Raw genomic sequence first — 16,540 nt, 5'->3', positions numbered from 1 at the left:
TTCCCCATATCTGTTGCATCCTATATCCTATATTATAGTTCTTTCTTTCTCAAGCAAATGTATTTTTCATTCTAGAATTAAAATCAAATATATATTGTCGCTGCTAGCTTCATTATGTGATTTTTGTTGTGCGCAATACTCTGTTTTATTCTTTAGTTGGTAATTATATGGCACTTTTTCCGCAGGTGAGAAAACGTGTAAAGGTTTCTATTTGTATGATGATAGACGGAAGGCCCTCCAGACCCTGAAATCAAGAAATATATTGAGAAGTCGAGGAGCATGGCTGGTTTGATTGTCAATAGCAAAGTAATTTTTACTTCTGTTGCAGTATTATTTGGAAATATTTTCTTCATTTCTATTTTATTTCATACCACTTTTTTAGGACCGAACTAATTGTTATAGTATGTTTTCTCATTCAGACCTTGATATTTCCTCTGTAATGGGCATGGGATTCCCACCCTACAGGTAAGTTGAAAAGTTCATTGTTTCCCCATATCTGTTGCATCCTATATCCTATATTATAGTTCTTTAGGTTTTGAGTTAGAATTAAAAGCCAGAAATATTGTTAAATTTACCATATATCAATAATAATAATATTGAAGATTTACTTTTGAAACTGAGTTTATTCTCAAAATAGAGAAATGATTATATTTTATTAGTTGATAATGAACAAATGATATTAAACTCTATTCATAATTTATTGCATCGCCAAGTATTTTATAGGTCATTAGGAGAAGATGTCACATAACATTAAGTAATAACAAAAAAATATATAAATGCATATGCATATAACTATATGACAAAAAAAAAGTAAATAATTAAAGTAAAAAATAAATGTTGTTATAATTTTATTTTCCACACTATATCACACCGTATATTAACCTTCTCCTCTTTCTCTATGTTAAGTGAATAGCTATTAGCTCATAGCTCCCAAAAAGAAGACATATTATATACCTTGAAGAGATGTTGTATACCACATTACAATATTATGGGCTGCTAATTGAGCCAAACAAGTAGGAGGACATGTTGTATACCTTGAAAACATGTTGTATGCTACATTACAATATGATGGGCGACTAATTGAACACATTGTATACCTTGAAGACATGTTGTATGCCACATTACAATATGATGGACTACTAATGTCCTGTGTAGAATTCGCTATGATGTAGAAGACGAGATTTGACTATATTCGCCACAGTTTCTTTTGAGAAATTTTCTTGTAGATCTCTAAAGATGGATCCTAAAATGTTTCATATGAAAATGCTTTCACTATCTGCATTGCCTTATTTTGAATATTTCATATGAAAATGCTTTCATGGTTTGCCTTCCCCGTTTTGAAACAGATCTGGTTCTTTCGACCTTCCAATCTGGTCCAACTTGTTCTCTCCGTATCAAATTCAAAAGAACATATATGCCTTTTTTTTTTAATTGAAAAAAACATTTAATATAGAGGTATGTGCAAAATAATAAGTTTAAATGGATAAATAATAACCTCTCAAATTTTTTAAATTTGTCCTTTTTAGGTTTCTTTTATATATTAAACATAACCCACGATTATACCAAGAATATAAAGAAATAGTTCACAAGGTGGCTTTCATTCATGAGAAAGGAAACTTCTATGAATTCATTCACTTAGTCTTCGCATTGACAACACACGGTACATATCAGATCTAGCTATCCAAACAAATCATTTCAGCATGGGATAAGTTGCTTCTAAATGCGGGTTTTTTACCTGCAAACTACCCTTTTCACCTCCATTTCTGTCTTTTATTTCTTTAATGGAAATGAAAGGAATTTTTCGGGCATTTGACACTAAAACACTTCCACCTTTATGTGAAGGTCAAAGAGAAAATTTCTTTTGTCTACCGTCAAGTTCAACCGAACACGCAAACAAAATTTCCTTCCCTTTACTTTCAGAACTTACATCAATGGTAGGATTAAGCAATAAAAGAGATAATTGACTTGAACTTTGTTCTTACTTTGTCCCATGGTTGGAATTTGATGGGTAGATTGTGCGTCGTGCGACAATTTAGCCGTCAAATACGACTGACACTCTAGCCTACCCCTCATCAAACAACTTTGAAAGATGTAAAACGTTTAACCGTCCTTCGATCAACCATGCCTATGATAATTATGGACCCCGTATAGCACAAATAATTTCCAAGGGGTGGACATGGACCTTTAACGCACTCGAAACAAATGTTGCAAATGACTTATTGACTTAAGCAAGCCCCCAAGTAACAAGGGTTCTATTGGAATTTGAAAGAGCATCTTCGAACATTAAGAGGCAACCTATTTTGGAAAGGTTATAAAATTTGTCAATTTCATATAATGTCAGTGATTTGTATTTATTTTCTAGCTTGAATGACAATTTGTTTACTAATTTCTATCTTCAATGATTTTTTTTTATATATCATGATTTTTCTCAAATTTATGCCTTACGGCGTTTCCTTTGCAACATTTGGTGCAACTCCACTCGTTAATAGGCCTATAGACCGATAAATTGACTCTGAAGCACACTGTGCTGTACTGTCTAATTAATTATTCCTGCTTCAACCGTACGGTCATCAGTGCACCTAAATATTCGGCAACTCCTATTTCCAACCCCATAGCCTCATTAATGCGGGGCTACATGCACAGGAGATAGGAGTTTATAACACGCGAGGTGGGTACTACGCCGTTTTTTTTTTATTATCTAAACGCGAGGTGGCTATCTCCTGCACATGTAGCCCCGCATTAATGAGGCTATGGGGTTGGAAATAGCATTTTCCTAAATATTCCACACTTCCGGTTCCGTATTCAAAATGTGCCCAATTATTGACTTTGAACGTTGGATTTTGCTTTTGACTTTTCAAATCGAGTGCAACTTTTTCTTTATTGGTTGGATGCTCTACATATATATATATATACATAAAATAAAACAATATCACGTGGAAGGTACACGAAGTATCGTATCATAGAACAGCGGGCATTTGCTATATAATATTCTTGCTCTCGTTTTTTCTACTCGCAAGTTGCTGGGGCCTCCATTATTGAGAGTCTACCATATTTTCAGCGCTATAGCAGTTTATCAGAGTTGTATTGTATGCCATATATTCTCCTGCTCTGTTAAATCTGGTGAAGGCTGGATTCTTCGTAATCTGGTCCAGAATGGGCCACTTCAATCGTTTGCTACACAGAATTACCAATATCCGGTCCTCCAGGCGGCCATTGGCGTTTGTTAAAATACAGAAGAATGACAGAAGTAGACACGATTCAGACGGTAACAGTATTGTTCCCAAGGGGTGCCTGTCTCTATATGTGGGGCACGATATTATTATGAGATTTATGATAGAAGCCATCGTTCTCAGTCATCCTCTATTTGGGGAGCTGCTAGAGGCTTCTGTACAGGAATTCGGATACGAGCAGCAGGGGGCTCTCAGGATTCCCTGCGACGTCTTCTTGTTTGAGAGGATTCTTAATCTTATTAAGACGAGAAATCCAACGTTATCAATTTGTCACCAATGATTTTGGATACGGTGCTCTTCCTTTGTAGTGAATGTATCCAAATTCCATTAATGGATTCTCTATTTTTCTTACCACTCGTCAAATCAAAATAAGTTTTTTTTTTTTTTTTTTCAAATTTATATCAAATTAAGTTTTTTTTTTTTTAATTTCAAATTTATATTAGATTTTCACTGGGAGATTTATACATTGATTTAGAAGTGAAAGGTATAAGGTCATTTCATAGGTATTGGGTTTCAACTGTTATTACTGCCCTAAGCGGATTTTAGTTTAAATCATGAAAACTAAATCTAAATTATTTGTAATGAAAACTAAGGACTGCAAGCAGTGCGGTTACCTGGTGAGATAGTTGAGCTGGGTGCATGAATTAATGCACAATTATTTGGATTTTCAGTTTTGATTATAAAAAATAAATCTTTTGAACTTCACATAAAAATGGATTTGCAAATTAAAGTTCAAATTATTTCTAACTAAAGAAACCCCATTATTAAAATACAATAAAAAAATCTATTTCTTAATTTGTAATGAGATATAAAGACAAGAGGGAAAGCAGTTTAAGGTCAACTAAGTGAGCTGCAAGTTACGGATTAGTATATAATTTTTCGTAATCTTTCAACAGATTGTATTGAATACGAAAAAATCAATATATATAAAATGAATTTATTTTTAATTAATATATTATTTTGAAAATATTTTTTATGACTTATGATTAATATGAAATTTTTTTGTTTTAAATTTATTAAAAAAATATATATATATATATTATTAAACATATATATATTGAAACTTGTAATAATTTAAAATATATAAATTTAATATTTTAACAATTATATATATATATATATATATATATATATATAGATATATATAAATTTTAAATAGAAAAAAATATATCTTAATTTAGTACTCAAACTAATTATGAAAACAAGCTATATGTAAACACAAGCTCACTCATTACCATTATTCAAAAAAAACCATAAAATTTAATAATAAATATTTGTATATAATAACTACTAAATTATAATAAACTTTTTACTATTAAAAAAATTAAAATAATCCCACTTATAAAAAAATAAAATAATCTAACATATAATTAAAATAATCCAACATATAATTCTAGTCAATATCGGAACGTACCGCCTCCATCCACTTTTCAGAGAGAAAAAGCATCATAGTATTATATTGAGTCAATATAAAAGTTCAGATGGTAGATAAGGGCTCAAAAATAGCCAGCATGCCAGCATATATGAGACAAAAAACCAGTAGGAATAAGACTTCTCAAAAGATAAGGAAACCAAACAACATCACTCCATAATCACAGCTAACAATCTTCAGATAAAAAAGCATCAGATGACTAGGCCTCCATCCATATTCCTATGTGATTGCCCATCGTGATCCAAGCGACCAACATGCAGTGAAAGTTGGGTGCGAGGGGCCATGGTCCACTACTTGATTCCTTCCCTCCGCTTCAACTGGACCATTGCTCATTCAATGATAATAAAATGTTTCATGGAAAATTCAGTTGAAACCTTAATTTTAAGATTCTGTTTTATATAATTTTAATTTACATAAGTTATATGATTTTCATATACTTTATTTCTTTTTTTTAATTTTTTCTGTGTTGATTTTTTTTAATTTATTATTTAATAATAATAATGATAATTAATATTTATTGAAATTAAATCTGATTTGGTTTATTTTTAAGAAAATAGAAAATTATTTAGAATTTTTCACAATATTATTTATATACTCGAAAAGAAATTAAAAAAATACTCTAAAATCATCATAGTTTTGCAAAGTTAAGAGTTTATAAAATTGTATAGCGACAATTTTCCTCAAATTGAAATTTAAGCTAGATATATGTTGGGCATTTTAAAAGAGATATTTTTTTTCGTCCTACAAAGCTTTGGGAGTTGAGCAATCCCAAAGTTTCAATAAGGAACTCATAAATATTTGTTATGAGTTTAGCCACTAATAAAAGTCATCTCATAAATTTTTGTCTCAACCAGAGTATATATAGCATTGATCCATCATTGTTACATGGTTTGGGGCTATTTACCATGGATGGCATAAAGGTTTGTTACAACATATTAACTAAATTAATGGAGTTGTTACAATTATAATGATGTATTGCATCGATCCGTCATTGTTACATGGTTTGGGGCTATTTACCATGGATATCATAAAGGTTTGTTACAACATATTAACTAAATTAATGGAGTTATTACAATTATAATGATGGGATAAGTCTATTCAAACATACACGAGGTATACGAAGGTACAAAGTGACAGCAAATTATATACAACTAAGAGACAACGATAAAAATAAAGGAGCATATATGTATATTGATGGAAGGCCAAAAGCATAAGGGAATATTGTAGTGTTTATACATAGTACACAACCTAGGATAACAAATAAGCAACCAAATTGCATATTTGAGAGACATGAAGGAAACCATGTATTTGTATGTGCAATAAAATTAATAGCTTCAAGAGAAGAGTTATTGATCATTTACAACTTGAATTTAATAGTTACAGACATTGTTTTTATGAGGGAGTTATGTAACCTCTCATTAATGATTCTTATATTTTATGTTTATAATTCAGAAGAACAATAATCTTATGAAAATTTGTCACTATATTTTCAATTATATGTGCAATATCTCACCTTCTCCTTATCCTCCTTCTCAGTATACAGAAAGTACAACTACTAGTAGCTAGGAAGAAGAGGAGGAAGAACTAACCATTGAACAATACAATTAGAAAAATAAGTAGCTTGAAAAAAATCTAAAATAGACTAAAATAAGTATTATAAATGAAAATAGATATTGTGTTGATGTTAATGTTGATGCTAGCAAAAGAAGATGATGGTGTTGTACTAATGATAGAAGTAGTTCCATGGTCCATCCTTGAATTTCTAATTTATATTCTAGCATTGATGGCATTGATTTACACCATTTTGGAGATAAAACAAATGAATTTGATGTTGAATTTTGGTGGGCGTCTGGATGTGTTTTTCAATTACCTGCTATCAAAATGTCATGGCCAATGAACATCATATGACCGAGATATCAAAAAATTATATCTATTGTCATTTTGCATTTTGTAGGGGTAAATAAATGAAGTTATGGCTAACTTTTTTTTATAAGAATGTGTGTATATGATCCAACTAACCAGAGTCGAAATTCGGTCATCATCTAATTTATTGTGTATTTATTATGTGAAAATTTATATTATAATGTGGTAGGTTGGTCATGGAAAAGCACTAACATAGTTAGAATAGGTAAATGATTAACAATTTTGATTTAAATTTAATGTGAAATTGATTATTTGTTTAAACAATTGAAATAAATTCTCTTTTGTTGAAATATGTAGTCCACGAGACATGAAGGTGATGATTGATTTGATGAGGAGGAGTAATTCAATTCCCTAAACCCAATCGTTAGAGTAAAAAAACTTGTGATTAAAACGAACAAAGAACTTGTTTGTTTTATTTTAATTAGAGAACAAAATGCTAAGATTAAAGATAAGATCTACAAGTTGCAGTAATATATTCATAGATATTAGGTAATTACCATAATTAAAGTGATTTTTATTTATTTCATAAGTTCAATTATGAAAGTTTGTCTTTTAACTTTTAAATTATCTAATAAAAAGGTATTTTCTTTCTTATATACAATTTTTTGGAAGAGACAATACATCATTTGGGAACCATGAGTCAACATATACTTGCGAGGTTATTCTCTTCTCCATCTTTGCATGGTCGTAGTTCCTGCTATCGCTCCAAGAAACTCTCCTAGGTTGTAGCTTAGAGATGCCTGGTAACATATAAATTCAACTTATTTGTTGCAATGGATGAATGGAAGGGATGATGCTTGTCCAAGCCAAATAACCACTTCTACTTTGTTTCACTCCAGACATGCGTGAACACCCCCAGACTACAAGGCTTTAGACCACCAACTACTCACAGTTTAGAGATAAGGTGAATATGGAGAATATTAACCACACCAGCAGATGCACAAGACCATGTGATGGCCGACTGCAACTAGTAAGAAGTCTGTAAATCTATTCTACTAATGCACAGACAGGATGACAGCTCTCTGACACTAGATAGAAAGAAACCTGGATAACCTATTCAATGATACATTCAACAATCTAACACATAGATAGGATGACAGCTTTCTAGTGCTAAACCTTAAGGATCAAGAATACAGCATATCAAGCACAGCTTAGAACAGAGAGAAAATGGAAAGTGAGCAGTTAACAACAAAAGAAGCTTGTATTAGCTGAAAATGAAGACGAGACGCTGCAAGTGGCAAAATATCCACAGTCTCCAGAAGTTGAACCTTACATCAAAACATCAACCATCAACCTTGATTACATCTTTCTTCTGGGTATTTATAGAGTTTCATTACAAAGGCACTTGGCCGTTTAGGTATGGAGGGGTCATAATTGACCACCAACTGCATTTAACGACCGATGGAGTCTCTAACTGCATTTTCTTGTAGTGGGTGAATCCGATCTACTCAAGTGTTGTGCTGTCCTCTTAGGCAGTTGGAGTGTTGGTCCAATGAAGTTCCATAACTGATAAATTCAGTTACAGGGCCGTGCCTGTCCTTTTCTCCTCTGGCCATGCCTTCGGTTAAATGTGGTTGTTGAGGCTTTACCGTTACTAGCACTGGCAGGCTGATCACCTTCTTCCTTCGAACAAACGGAGTGGTCAAAGGACGTCGGGTGCATGGGTGAATTGACGAGTTAGTTGAGCAGAGATAATGGCCGTCGGATCGAGGGAACGGGCAGCGGATATGGGTCTGCGGGGGTTATCGGATGAGGTGGGAGTGCGTTAATTTTAGGTCATTATATCTTGGGCGGTCAGATCTAACAGTGATCGGGCGATGAAGCTGCGCAGTAGTTATCGGGCAGGTGGATAGGTTAGGCAGTAAACAATATTGCTCGCACCACCTTCAGGCATGAAGCGGTAAAAGGACGGAGGCATGCGATCCCACTCAACAATCGACACGTAGCAGCGGATGAGAGAGAAAAACCACTCTCATCACACGCTAATGTTCGACCGGGTTACAGGCACGGGGAGAGTGAATATCGTCGAATCTCAGCGGAGATGAGTGGGTGATGGGGAAATGATCGCACAGGTTGCTTTATCGGGCGCGACGGGAGCCGTTAGATCTGTGGGAGGAAATCCACGGCATGGGAAACGATTAAGGCTTATAAAGGCGCAAAGTCACATGGCTAAGGTTTTATGAGGGTTTAGACTTTGCGCTGAGGGCTTAAGGTAAAAGGAATTTTGTAGTTTTTTAGAAGAAAAACAAAGGAAACGGAGATGAAGGGGGAATGAGCAGGGTAAAGGAAAAGGCGAAAATGACCATTATGAGCTTCTTTTGAGCATAACCAAGCGGACCAAGCTCGTTTCCAGCCTTAGAGAATCATCCTTATATAGCAAAGCTAACAGTCCCAATATTCAAATGGGGTTCACACCTTTAGATGGGTCTCATCAGCACATGCCCCCCAAGGCAAAAACATAACCAAGCTCTATAGGTGGTGATAGAGGTGACCCTATTCATGATACTATGGCTTCATTTCCTATATCATCACATGTTATCAGTGCGGGGATGATTCCATGCACTTTTTTGGTTAATCAGGAAGGAGTTCCAATAAAAAAATACCATGTATTTTGTAATGTTTTAATTGTTTCATGTTGTCTATCTCAAACATAAATCATCTAGATTATTATTTTCAAACTAATGATCATATCCTTTCTCATGTAGGAAACAACTTGTTTTATAAACACATAAATGACAAATAACTATTCATTTTTGGGCCCACCATATGCGCAAAGGTGGAATTCCCAAAATTATAACCTAAAGAAGGATCTTATGGACTACCTTGAAAGTCTATTTTGGGTAGATTCCTTTGATAAAAGTGAACTCACTTTCGCAGCTAGAAACTATTTAAAATATGTATGGGACATGTATAGGATTCACTTGGAAAATAACCCTAAGTATGCGCATCCACCCATGATTCCTATAACGGAATGAAATTCTCTCATCAATGACACAAGTGAGAAGAAACTGAGAAAAGAACAAAAAGCACCTTCTGGTGCACCAAGGTAAGTTACATTTTCAATTCAATACTTATAATTTTCTTTATTTTTAAATAAAATTGTAGTATATAACACACTTGAAACTTTGCATAGGCTCCCTAACACTTTGAAAGCCACCAAGGCAAGGCTTGAGAAACATGGGAAACACAAACTAAGTTAGGACAACTATTTAAAGTTACAGACACAAGTTGTAGGTACCCAAACAGGCTAACAAATTTATTTGTTATATTGTCTTTCAACTATCTAGTAATTACACTAGCCAATAGAAAAAATCAATACTTTTATGTAATGTAGGGTGACGAGTATGAAACCAAAGTCTTGGAAGACTCTAGCTTGGTTTCAAGTTTGGATTTCAAGTTATTATTCATCGCCGAATAGCAATGAGACAAATTCAAAGACACAGTTTGAAGAACACAGTAAATAAATATCAATCCACATTAATCTTTCATTATCAAATACAATCATGTTTGATAATGTCCATAAATTTAATGTGTTTCTTTGTTTTAAGCAGGGGAGCATTAATATCAACAAGCAGTCTCTTGATAGTGGAGTGTAGATAGAACATGGTGCTCTCGTGCAACCTCATGACAATATGGTGCAACCCCATGACATTACTACAGATGATTCCCATGATGGTAATATGGTTTCACATTAATCATATACTTAATAATTTTGTAATTATAAATTTGGTGCTTCTATTTGTTTTTACTTATTCATTTATGATTGTGCACTTGTATATTTTTTGCTTTCAATTGTAGAGCATGCCATACATGAGGATCCTATACAAAAACATGAGCATAAGGAAACCATTCCAACGGTATCGACTAGTGCACAAGGTAAATACTTACATTGCAAAGGTATTTTTTATTATTAATGAACTACTTCAATGATATTGCATTTGAATGATTTCTTTGAATCATTGGCCAGCCTCACCTTTTCTTCATGTTGAAAGAGGATTACAATTAAAAATATTTAATTTCAAATGTTGTACTAACTATAACCTTTCATGTTTCATCTCATGAGAATGTACATGATGAGGCTAGAAAAGAAAAGGAACATATGCTTGTATTTAAAACGACTCCTCTTGCATCTACTACTCAAGTAGGTAAAGAACTCTCTAATGCTCTTTTTATTAATGAAATACTTGTAATAATAATAACAAAAAATTTAATATAACAATAACAAAAAAATTAATTTAACATTTATTTCTTGTTGCATATGATATTTGACCATCTTACAATAGCCTTATGCCATGAGTACATGACCAGGTCATCAAGAAGATAGCTTGAAGAGGCCATAACATCTAAAGGGGAAGAAGGAACTAATGTCCTCCTTTCTCAATACATTTCAAAAAAGAAGAAAAAAAATGATTGTACTCGTTATATAATTAGAAACACCATGTACAATATTATGGAAACATATTTTTGATGATAAAATTTATTGTGATGGAGTATTTTATGTCTATGATTAAAAAATGAATGAATGAATGTTTTATGTGAATCAATGATTGTTATATGTTTCTTTATGTAAAAAACAGATATGTTTCTTTATGAATATTTTGTTTTGCTAATGTCTATGTGTTAATCTTAATTTGTTGCTTTCAACTATTTTCTAGTAGATATATAGGGTACTCGGGAATTGAGAGTGATGTGAGGAGTCGGGGGTGGGGAGTGGTTGTAAGAGCTTCCACCTTCACGTGGTTGACCCTATTCAGTAGAGAATAAATTAGTATTTGGATAACCTTGGAACAAAATTATCTCAATCCAATAGAGCAACAACAAAGTCAATGTTGATTTTGTTGTTTCTCTATCAAATCGAGGGAGGTTTGCTCCAAGATTAGACTACTCCAATAAATTATTCTTGAAACCAAGAGAAGCTCATTTAGGTATTCATGCACTCAAGTATTTTTAATTATTGTATTTATTCATAAAAAAAATTGTTAATATATATTATTATTTTGTTGATTCTTTAATTGTTGGTTAAATAAGTAGAACAACTATTGGAGGAGATCTCAATATGCACTCGCAAAGAGAAACATGTGGAAGTGGTGTACAAAATGTAAGCATGTGATTGAACTAGTTGAAGGTTGTAACCACAAGACTTGTAGGTACTGTATTGAGTTATGGAAATTTTTATTTCTTTTATTAAAAGGATATGGACTTTATTGTTTTTCAATCTCACTTTACTAATAGTTCCACCAAAATTGACCTAGCTCTGGATTGAACCCAACTCTTAACTGCCCTAGTTTCCTAATTTTACACTCTTTTAAATATTCTTTCTTAAGTTAAAATTTCTCTACAAATTGTTATAGTTGTGTTATGGGAAATTTGTATTTATGTACATAGGTAGAGGTGAGATGCTTGCACTGGGCTTAGCATATTTCCACATTTAGTTACTACTCTTATTTGGTTGTTTTGCATTACCAGAGAGTGCAGTTCATGTAGGAGGTACACTATGCTAGGTCATATTAGGGTTAGGGTTTAGCCTTTTAACCTTTGCACAACACAAGGATGGATGATATGAATGGGAAAGTTAGTGTTTATTGTGCTAAATTCCAATTCAGAATAGTAAACAAAGTTCTTGAGGATTATGAGGTAATTGCAAGTTAGCCATGAGTTTTTATGTCTTTATATGTAATTCATGAGCTTAAAAACATGAATTAAAAAACATTGAACAACAACATAACAGTAATACACTCAGCAATTGATAAAGGATTTCACCCCTCCTAGGCTACGTCTCCTTCATCTAGCTTCCAATGGCTTGACCCAATCTCATTATGCTCAAAATACTTTAGTGATAAAGAGTACATAAAGTGTGTTGACCAAAAGAGTGGCTAGTTTCCCCTTCAGGGAAACATTCTCCTGCAAAGAACTCTCACTCTAAAAACATGACATTCTACAGTCAATCATGAAACAATCAGCAAGAAAAGGGTTCTCAAATCAAGACCCCATACTCCATCTCACAATGAGCATAACGAGTACAACAATTCACTTGAAGTACTAAAGAGAACTTTCCTCAAACACATAATGAGAAAACAAAAACATAAGCTACACCATAGATGTCTTAGTTGCTGCAAAAAACATATGAAGGCTAGAAAACCCCTTCAAGGTCCTGTCCATTCTCAAAATCCTTCAAAAACGTATTCAACCCACTGGTTGATCCTAGCATCCATAGACTCAAACCTACAAAAAGTCTCTTCAGAACTACTCCAATGGCTCTAAAACATGTTCCATTAGCTTCAGAAGACCCAGAAATCCATGTCTAGCCTCTTCTTGCTCCTAAAAAGACCAAAAATTGAAGAATATATGAGCTTCCCTAGCCTATCTGCTATTCGCTCTACAATCTCCCAAAAATCTGGCCACGATCGTATGAATTTGCCTCAAATTGTGCTACTTGGGCACCAAATTCACGACATTCTGGGCAAATTTGTAGGTGAATTAATTCGCCCAGTAATCCCTTAACCTAAAAAAATCGGTTACATTGGGGCACATGGGACCGGGGATCGGCCTCTTAACTCCCCCCCCCTCCCCCCACCCAATCCTTTGACCACCAACTAACCAGGTGGCGTTGGAGTGGTCACGTGCAGAAATATTGGGTGGCATTAACCTAATAGTACATTTATCATCACCCTGCGGCGGTTAACATTGGGTGGTCTCTGTCGCAGGTATGTCGTTGTTAGTGCAAGCGCAAGGCTAGCCTCCCAGCGATGGTCCCTCCCCCAGGAGCAGTGACAAGGGCTGGGGCTAGACCCCAGGAGCAGTTACCAGGGTTGGGGCTAGACCCTAGCCCCCACCCCCAATGCACATACAACTTCATAACAAAACCATTCGCGATTCATAGTATATTAAGTAACAATGTGATGGCGCAGTGGTTAGAACTTGCGTTGATTGTCGAGAGGTGCGGGTTCGATCCTCGGTGCCTCTGTTCGAACTCCAATAAAATTTTGGTGGTCCTCAGGGTGCACATAGCAGCCCCTGTCCATGCCACGTGGCAGGATGTGATTGGCCACCACAAAACCAACAAACCAATGAAATTCTGCCACAACACACCAATGGCAAGGTGCCACTTGGCACCACCTGATTCATTGGAGGAAACCCAATCAATTGTGAAATCACCTACCATGTCAGCATCCTAGCTAGCCTACCACGTCAGCAGTACGGACTGTTGACTATGCAGTAACGCATTTTTTACCAAATTCGCTTGTTTGAGAAAACGGACAGAACATGTTTCTAGGAGCATACGAAGTTTTTTTCGCGTGAAACAAGTTGCATCGAATTCAGGATGATGAGCACTACGTGGTCATTCAAGTTCCACACCGATGTGAAAAATCTGAATTTTCAAAAAAAAATTGAGCTCTGAATCAATGGAGTACATTGATTGTAATTTCAAAAATCTTAGTTGGAGAGTTTGAATTTTCAGCTATCAAATATATAATACAGATCTAAGGAGAGTTCAAATTTGTGTGTTTGTTGTCATGTTTCTAGTGTGCTTTTTTTGTAGAATCTAGTATTTAGAATTTAATGTTTTTATAATACTTATCGTTTTAAGTTTCGGTTGAGGCCTCGAAAATCACTACATAAACACTGGGATAACCACTCGTCCGTACCTTAAGACAACTCTTTCTTCATTTAGATAATGGCGCCGATTGGATATAATGGGACCAGTTTCCCAATGAAAGTTGATTGAATGAATGTGTAATGCTTATAGTAGAGTGAAATAGATGGATTTGCAACAATGAATAAAATGTAAAACATATGCATTAATCTACTCTATAACCTAAGATTGTTTAACATTTATCTAGATGTGATCTATAATGTTTTTCCTTAGTAAATGATAATACAGATTGCTCAAACACCAATGGAGATGGAAATATTTCAAGATGATTATTTTGCTTAAATAGTTAATCAAAATATGATTATTTTGATTATTTTAACATTTGAGAATTTGAAAACTCCGATTCATTTTAATTTTTAATTAAATAACCCATTTTAATACTTAAGGTTTTAAAAGCCTAAGTATAGTTTTGGTCTTGGGGACTGTTAAAATTTGGTTTTTTATTTTTTATGGAAATGATTTTGATAATCAAGGTTTAATACTTGGGTTTTAAATAACAAAACTAAGTATCAAAACTTTGGTTATGGGATTTTATTAACAATTTTTATGTTGGTTTTCTATTTTTTTATTTTTTGGTTTTTTTTTTAAAGAAATAATATCAAAGGCTTTTCTAAAATTAAAGAGTCCTTATTTTAATATAATAAATTTTATAGCCCCAAGAGTTAGCTCAATTGGTCAAATCAAGTGCCTCGCCAATGGGAGGTCACAGGGTCGAATCCCGAAAGCTCTTGGGGTTAGGTCAGTAAATAGGCCGAGGGGTGTTGATGCCTTTGGGTGCGTCCACTCAGTGTTGAACAACCCTGGATGTAGCGGCTACCCATTGACCCGGGTATCCGTGAACCAGAAGTGAAAAAAAATATAATAAATTTTATAAGAAATTTATAATATATTAAAATGGGGGTTGTTGAACAGTATAACAATTGGTGATTCACTAGAAGAACCAGTTATCTCTGATAAATGACAAATTTCTTCAAAGATTCACTAAAAATAATTTTGGAAGTGGAAACTACTTTTCGAAACATTTACATAAATAAAATTACTTTGACAATAAAACACATTAAATTGCAATTTCTTCTAAAAACCTTTCGTGAATGAAAAACACCTATTTACTTGTATCAATAATTAATCGGTTTATAAAAATAAAGTATGGGACCTTTTATGACTTAGTTTGTAGTGTACTCATTTGTCACAGGTAGAGCCACTGCTGCCAGCAAGCGTTCATAGCCTCGACAGGGTTACCTTTTAACCAACAACAATCCAGTGTCCCATCCATTTAATAGTGCAATAATTAGAGGTAAGTTTATTTTTCTTTTATTTTAATTTTTTTTTAACTGATGCTAAAAAGCCATTTTCCTAGTTTGGTGACCAAATAACGACAATGCCATTCATTGGTAATAATCAAACTGAACAAGTTGCCTCATGATGAGACCCCTTGTCTTATAATTGAAAAATCATAAGCCATTACCCTAATTTGGTATTTAGTATGGTAATGCCAATTTAATTGGTTCCTTATTATTATGGTAAGCATGCTCGTGATGAGATCTCTTATCTTTTTAGATTTATTATATTTTAGAATTACACTCTAAAAAAAAAATGGATGGGGAGGATCATTGACTCCTTAAGAGTTTTGGATGACAAATCTGAGTTGAAAGTGCTTTAGTCATAAGACAGTCTTTACTTTTTAAGGATAACCTTTTTGACTGAAACTAGAGTAAAAGGATATAATTTGTGAGTTTTTTGAAAAGATTTCACAACTTAATGGAAAATTTTCAGAGCTATATAATTTTTATCTAGTTTTCAGTTTTAGTAACCACTTCTTTAAAAATTCTTGCCTTCAAAATGAAAAAATGAAAAATAACTTCGAGAGATGTTTGAAAATTCAATAGAGTACTATTTAACATTTTTTTTCACAAAATTCATAAAGGAAAAGTAAATTGCAGTGGGATGTACAATAGAAGTGATTTTTTACAGATTTATTTTACTTAATTTTTTTTTTAAGAAAAGAATTTCTTTAATATGAGCCCATTTATAGGAAGAGAGTCTCTCTTTCTTCATAAATCTTGAAGTATAAATGTATATGGGCCTATCTGTTTGACAATCTAAAATGGACCAAGCCATAATTTCTAAAATTTGGTATGTTTCCCTTTTTCTTTGTGTGCTTTATCCCACTTGAGAACTAGATCTCCAACTTGGAAGGATCTTTGTGTGACTGAACTTGCATCAAAATAAGCTTTCATCATCTATTGATGTTTGGTGTGTGTGAGTTTTTCCTTTTCCCTTTATTCTTCTAGTTTTACGATT

This window comes from Pinus tabuliformis, chromosome 1_1 (genome assembly GCF_031772625.1).
Source record: "Pinus tabuliformis cultivar Carrire ecotype Pingquan chromosome 1_1, CPIR1, whole genome shotgun sequence".
In the NCBI taxonomy this organism is placed as follows: domain Eukaryota; kingdom Viridiplantae; phylum Streptophyta; class Pinopsida; order Pinales; family Pinaceae; genus Pinus; species Pinus tabuliformis.
The sequence above is the reverse complement of the archived record's forward strand: the minus strand, read 5'-3'. Positions refer to the sequence as shown.